Genomic DNA, 7,608 nt, shown 5'->3' with positions numbered 1-7,608 from the left:
CCATGGATACCGAAGCTACTGCAATGCCTTGCACATGGGGAAAGCGACATAGTGAATCAGAAGAACTATACTACACTTCTAATTGGAGGTATTTGCTAATATTATTATTATTACTACGCCTACTACATATTGGGATAGGATCTTGGAGATGGGAATACCCATTTAATTGCGAGTATTTGCGACAATTCAGTTTCATTAAAAATGTTGCACCGTTAGGCTTTTTGTTTCCTGCACATTCAGCTTTGATGTGATCTGTGGTCATAAATCGGCTAAGAGGAGCTGAAAAAAGACAGATTAAAAATAAGTCCAATAGCCAGCGCAACACAGAGCCAATAGAAGGCAAACAGTGCAAAATTATTAATGAAATCCAATTACAAAAATGATTTCAATGCGTTTAAATAAGAAAAAAAAATATTTAAGGAATATATACAATCATTGCAACAAGTGAAAGGACTATACCGTGGGAAAAAAGCCTCTTCTTCTCCAGATAGGCATTCAGCCCTTTCATGATTTTATCCAGAAGCACATTGCTGTCCTGAAGTTTCTCCAGAAGTCCGGTCAGAGAAGTGGCGCTTAAAACCTAAAACAAAGTAGATAGCCCATAAGTAAGATTCCATTATATAGTTATAGAGACTGAAAAAAGGTCACATTCATTGACTATTGTGCCAATAGTTTATATTAAAAGAAAAATTAGAACCTATTTGGATAGAAAATAGAAGATGCGGGAGGCTGGAGTCCAGGCAGTGCGGAGCCCCATAACCCGGGATCCTTGTGATGGAAGCATCAGGACACGGACTCTTGGAAAACATCAATCCTGGATGCAAGATGACCGTGCTTTCTTGTATCAGTCCACCATGAAGCATCCATTTACCTTCGGGTCTTTAACGCAATGTTTCATGATCTCTCTCCAGTTTCTGTCCACAGTCTGGAATAAGCGTCCTTCTTCAGGCATTTGCTGCATGATGTCCTCAGAAGAGAAGATTAAAGCCACTGGGTCGGCACCTTCAGCCATTCATCAATGGTTTCCTGGATCCTTATCAGTCGTTCCTCCCATTGCTTAAAGGAGGAGAGCAAAAAGTTAATTACACATAAAATGAAAAGGATAGAAAAAAAATGCTATCATTTTAGAAGATAAATTATCAATGGATATGAATTCTGAATTGTTGGACATTTGTAGGGAAAGTTTGGCGAGACTCCTTGATACCATCCCCTTTACATGTAAGCTGGAGCCGCATGTAACTTTAGCCTCGGAGATCCTAATGAAACCTTAGCTTCTGCTAATAAGCAAGTGAAGATTTTAAGCTGAGTGACAACATTTACTGTGGGTGGGAACTCCTTAATCCCTTCAGGACCGGATAATTTTTTGTTTTGCATTTTTTCCTTCCCTTCTTCAAAAAGCCATACATTTTTTAATTTTTCCATTGATATAGCTGCAAGAGGCTATGTAATGTGCTGTAGCTTAACCCCTTCCCAACATATGACATACTGTTAAGCCATATGCCATGTTCCTGCAGATGTGCAAAATTTGGACCTGGGCCCCCACCAGCATGTTGGTCAGATGTATGGGCCCTTGTAGCATTCTAGATCCGATAATGATGCGCGTGTTCGTCCCTGCCTTGGATGTTTCCCATTGTAGCCCCATCCTATAATAATGTCTCTCATTCTAGGCCCCTTCCTGGTATAATGTTCCCCATCCTGCGCCCCTTCCTGTTATAATATCCCCGATCCTGGGCCTCTTCCTGTTATAATATCCACCTTCTGTGTATAATACCCCCCATCCTGAGCCCCTTTCAGCAATAACGTCCCAATCCTGGGCTCCTTCCTGGTATAATGTCCTTGGTCCTGGGCCTCTTACTGTAATAATGTCCCCCATCCTGGCCCCTTCCTGTAACAATGTCCCCAATCCTGGTACAATGTCCCCCATCCTATAACAATGTCCTCCATCCTGGTATCCTGTCCCCCATCCTAGGCCCCATTCTGGTATAATGACCTCCATCCTTGTGCCCTTCCTGGTGTAATGTCCTTCATCCTGGCCCATGTCATGGTATAATGACCCCCATTCTGGTATAATGCTCCCTATCCTGGGCCCTTTCCTTGTATAATGTTCCCCATCCTGGGCCCCTTCTTTATATAATGCTCCCCATCCTGGGCCCCTTCCTTGTCTAATTCTCCCCACCCTGAGCCCCTTCCTTGTCTAATGCTCCCCATCCTTGGCCCTTTCCTGGTATAATGTTCTGTTGTTCTTTTGTAATACATTAAATAAACAAAAATAAATGATTCTTCTTACCTTCCTGCGCTCCCACGACATGCGGCGTCTTCTTCTGTAGCTGATTTCAGTGTGCCGGCAAGGGCAGCGCATGACGTCACTTCCATGCGTCGCTCGTGACTGGCACGCCGACATCAGCTACTGGCCTTTGATTGGCTGGCGGCATGCATTGCAGCTCAGGGACCCGGCATGTCCCTGCGCAGCAATATACTTCAGCCGAATGTGCGTCCTCAGACTGTGGAAGTGCCATAAATATATGAGATGGGAATACCACTCTGCCACTGTGCGCTCCTTTATGCACTTTACCCTCCTTTTTGGCACTCTTTGTGGTAAGAGACTACCTTAAAAAATGTTTTATGTGACATGTATCTGATTATTTGTGGGCAGGAGCATTATTTAGATGGATACCTGATGCATATGGCAAGTGTAAATCCAATGACTATGGAATACTTATGGATTACTTTTTGATATATTATTACACTCATTGGATTGTCTTGATATACTAACCTTATGCTATATTATCTATATTGCTCATGTCCCACTGTGACCATATGCGTGACCATATATGTATACTTTGTAACATATCTTGCTACATTGGTAATCTAATTAGTGTCTTTATACTATCCGTATTATGTCATTTCTCTTTTTACTATGTACGTTTTTTAACTTGATGGAATAAAAATTTATATTTTTTACGCCAATTAACTCTTTCTTCTCCTATGTACCCATGTGTTTCATGAGTTGGCTCAGTTTGGCAAATCTGGGATATATTTCCCCCCGGATATGCCAACTTTACCCCTATAGGGTCTATTTAGTTGTATCACTCTGAGTCTATGTCTGATCCAGAGATACAATAATGAACATGAATCCTTATATATCACGGATCTTGCAGCCGCCTTTACCTGCTTGGACATAAGTGTTACATAGTTACATAGTTACATAGTTTAAAAGGCCGAAAAAAGACAAGCGTCCATCCAGTTCAGCCTATTTCTTGTGCACTGCAGCTATTCCGCAGCGTTGATCCAGGGGAAGGCAAAATAAAAACATGCGGTATAGGCCAATTTACATCATTGAGGAAAAATTCACTTCCCGACTCCAATCTGGCAGTCAGATTAAATCCCTGGATTAATTAACTATCACTAAGCATAAGACGTAATTTTATTGTTCTCAAGAAAGGCGTCCAGTCCTCTCTTGAACTCATTAAGTGAGTTGGACATCACCACTTCCTCTCCCAGAGAGTTCCAGAGTCTCACGGCTCTGACCGTAAAGAATCCCCTTCTATGCTGGTGCAGGAACCTCCTTTCCTCCAGACGCATAGTGTGCCCCCTCATCTTTGTCACCATCCTTGGTATAAACAGGTCATGGGAGAGATCTCTGTACAGCCCCCTGATGTATTTATACATGTTTATGAGGTCTCCCCTAAGCCTTCTCTTTTCCAACGTAAATAGGCCTAATTTGGACAACCTCTCTGGGTATTCTAGTCCCTCCATTCCCTTTATTACCTTAGTCGCCCTCCTTTGTACCCTCTCTAGCTCCAATATGTCTTTCCTGAGCACCGGAGCCCAGAACTGTGCACAATATTCTAAGTGCGGCCTTACCAGCGCTTTATACAGAGGAAGAACAATGTTCTCATCATATGCCCCTATTCCTCTTCTGATGCATGCCATGACTCTATTTGCCTTCGCAGCTGCTGCCTGACACTGGGCACTCCAATTTAATTTGCTGTTAACCAAGACGCCCAGGTCCTTCTCCATGTCAGATTTCCCCAACGGTTTCCCATTTAATATGTATGGGTGACTGCTGTTTTTCTTTCCCATGTGCATGACCTTACATTTATCGGCATTGAACCCCATTTGCCATTTTTTGGCCCAACTCCCCAATTTATCTAAATCCTCCTGTAGCTGTGCCCTATCCTCATCTGTATTAACTACTTTACAAAGTTTAGTATCATCTGCAAATATTGCTATTTTACTATGCAACCCTTCCACTAGATCATTAATAAATATATTAAATAATATAGGGCCCAAGACAGACCCTTGAGGCACCCCGCTAGTCGAGACGCAGTTATAAAAGGAATCCAATTTGTCCGCATTAATCAACTGCAGGGCATCTTGATTGGCAAATAGATTGATCACTTTGGGGTACCAAGTGTTCAGCAACTTTTCTTCTGTCTTGGCACAAGCCAAGGATACACTGTTCCTCAGGGATTCACATTCTACAGGACCCCTGGACCCGACAAAGAATAAAGCACTTTATCATATTAAACCTGACAGGACACACCTGTGAGGTGAAGACCATTTCCGGTGACTACCTCTAGAAGCTCATCAAGAGAATGCCAAGAGTGTGCAAAGCAGTCATCAAAGCAAAAGGTGGCTACTTTGAAGAACCTAGAATATAAGACATATTTTCAGTTGTTTCACACTTTTTTGTTAAGTATATAATTCCACATGTGTTAATTCATAGTTTTGATGCCTTCAGTGTGAATGTACAATTTTCAAAGTCATGAAAATACAGAAAAATCTTTAAATGAGAAGGTGTGTCCAAACTTTTGGTCTGTACTGTATATATCCACCCATATACAGTATACATATATATACACACATATACAGTATACATATATACACACCCATATACAGTATACATATACACACACATATACAGTATACATATATACACACATATACAGTATACATATATATACACACCCATATACAGTATACATATACACACATATACAGTATACATATATACACACATATACAGTATACATATATATATACACATATACAGTATACATATATACACATATACAGTATACATATATACACCCATATACAGTATACATATATATACACACATATACCAGTATACATATATATACACACATACAGTATATATATATATATACACACTTATACAGTATACATATATACACACCCAGTATACAGTATATATATATACACACCCATATACAGTATATATATATATATATATATATACACACCCACATACAGTATACATATATACACATATATACAGTATACATATATACACACATATACAGTATACATATATATACACATATACAGTATACATATATACACCCATATACAGTATACATATATACACACATATACCAGTATACATATATATACACACATACAGTATATATATATATATATATATACACACTTATACAGTATACATATATACACACCCAGTATACAGTATATATATATACACACCCATATACAGTATATATATATATATATATATATACACACCCATATACAGTATACATATATACACACATATACAGTATACATATATACACACATATACAGTATACATATATACACATATATACACACATATACACACACATACCAGTATACATATATATATACACACGCCCATATACAGTATACAGTGCTGGCCAAAAGTATTGGCACCCCGGCAATTCTGTCAGATAATGCTCAATTTCTTCCTGAAAATGATTGCAATCATAAATTCTTTGGTATTATTCTCTTCATTTAATTTGTCTTCAATGAAAAAAACACAAAAAGAATTGTCCTAAAGCCAGATTGGATATAATTCCACACCAAACCTAAAAAAGGGGGTGGACAAAAGTATTGGCACTGTTTGAAAAATCATGTGATGCTTCTCTAATTTGTGTAATTAACAGCACCTGTAACTTACCTGTGGCACCTAACAGGTGTTGGCAATAGCTAAATCACACTTGCTGCCAGTTAACATGGATTAAAGTTGACTCAACCTCTGTCCTGTGTCCTTGTGTGTACCACATTGAGCATGGAGAAAAGAAAGAAGACCAAAGAATTGTCTGAGGACTTGTGAAACCAAATTGTGAGGAAGCATGAGCAATCTGAAGGCTACAAGTCCGTCTCCAAAGACCTGAATGTTCCTGTGTCTTCTGTGCGCAGTGTTATCAAGAAGTGTAAAGCCCATGGCACTGTGGCTAACCTCCCTACATGTGGACGGAAAAAAAAATTGACGAGAGATTTCAACGCAAGATTGTGCGGATGGTGGATAAAGAACCTCGACTAACATCCAAACAAGTTCAAGCTGCCCTGCAGTCCGAGGGTACAGCAGTGTCAACCCGTACTATCCGTTGGCGTCTGAATGAAAAGGGACTGTATGGTAGGATACCCAGGAAGACCCCACTTCTTACCCCAAGACATAAAAAAGCCAGGCTGGAGTTTGCCAAAACTTACCTGAGAAAGCCTAAAACGTTTTGGAAGAATGTTCTCTGGTCAGATGAGACAAAAGTCGAGCTTTTTGGGAAAAAGCATCAACATAGAGTGTACAGGAAAAAAAAAGAGGCATTCAAAGAAAAGAACACGGTCCCTACAGTCAAACATGGTGGAGGTTCCCTGATGTTTTGGGGTTGCTTTGCTGCCTCTGGCACTGGACTGCTTGACCGTGTGCATGGCATTATGAAGTCTGAAGACTACCAACAAATTTTGCAGCATAATGTAGGGCCCAGTGTGAGAAAGCTGGGTTTCCCTCAGAGGTCATGGGTCTTCCAGCAGGACAATAACCCAAAACACACTTCCAAAAGCACTATAAAATGGTTTTAGAGAAAGCACTGGAGACTTCTAAGGTGGCCAGCAATGAGTCCAGACCTGAATCCCATAGAACACCTGTGGAGAGATCGCAAAATGGCAGTTTGGAGAAGGCTCCCTTCAAATATCAGGGACCTGGAGCAGTTTGAAGTGACCGCGGGCAAGGCCGCGCATTGGTATCTATGATCTGGCCCAGCAAGATCCCCACACACAGACTCTATCTTGACAACCGTATCTTTACTCGCATACATTTTTAACACAGCAAAGAAAAAAAAACAATAAATGACAACCGTAAATATGCACAGTAATAACGTGTACTGATAAGCTGACCCTCACTGTCCCTACTCACACGTTACCAGTCCTTTACTCCAGAAGGATGTGTCCCCCGTCGCAGGCCTGTCTGTCTTTGCAGGAAGGCGTCCCAGCCGGAAAAAAAACAGGAACAGCAGAATTCGCGGAAACAAAGGAAGGGATACTTCGGCCTCTCGCCAGAGGTCCCGCTTACAGTCTCTCTGATCCGGATAGAAGCTCTGGTGGGTCCCCTTATGTAGTCCACACTCCAGTAGCAGGGAGTGTAACAGCTGAATCCTTCAGCAGTGCAGGAGCTGGGGAAGGCTCCGAGGATATGGTGTCAGATAGAAGAAATCACGTTGAGAGTCTCTCCTGCGCCACACACGAGGGCCTGCACACCGTCCTGGCTCTTTTCACAGACCACAGCAGACTCTACGCGCGCTTTTTCCTGCTTCCCACTTTGGTCAC

The 7,608-nt window shown here is 41.1% G+C and overlaps 1 long non-coding RNA gene across 1 annotated transcript; it reads right to left on the bottom strand.

Annotated features, from left to right (window-relative positions):
• Positions 1-465: 465 nt before the first annotated feature.
• LOC141235443 (uncharacterized) lies at positions 466-4,655 on the bottom strand. Its single transcript, XR_012301233.1, has 3 exons — positions 4,547-4,655; positions 872-1,056; positions 466-580 (listed from the first exon to the last, which is right to left on the bottom strand). It is a non-coding gene; the product is annotated as an uncharacterized lncRNA (long non-coding RNA).
• Positions 4,656-7,608: the final 2,953 nt, after the last annotated feature.

Source organism: Phyllobates terribilis, unplaced genomic scaffold (genome assembly GCF_046119375.1).
Source record: "Phyllobates terribilis strain yellow unplaced genomic scaffold, ASM4611937v1 Scaffold_669__1_contigs__length_847585, whole genome shotgun sequence".
NCBI lineage: Eukaryota > Metazoa > Chordata > Amphibia > Anura > Dendrobatidae > Phyllobates > Phyllobates terribilis.
This window is presented reverse-complemented; position numbering and strand designations above follow the sequence as displayed.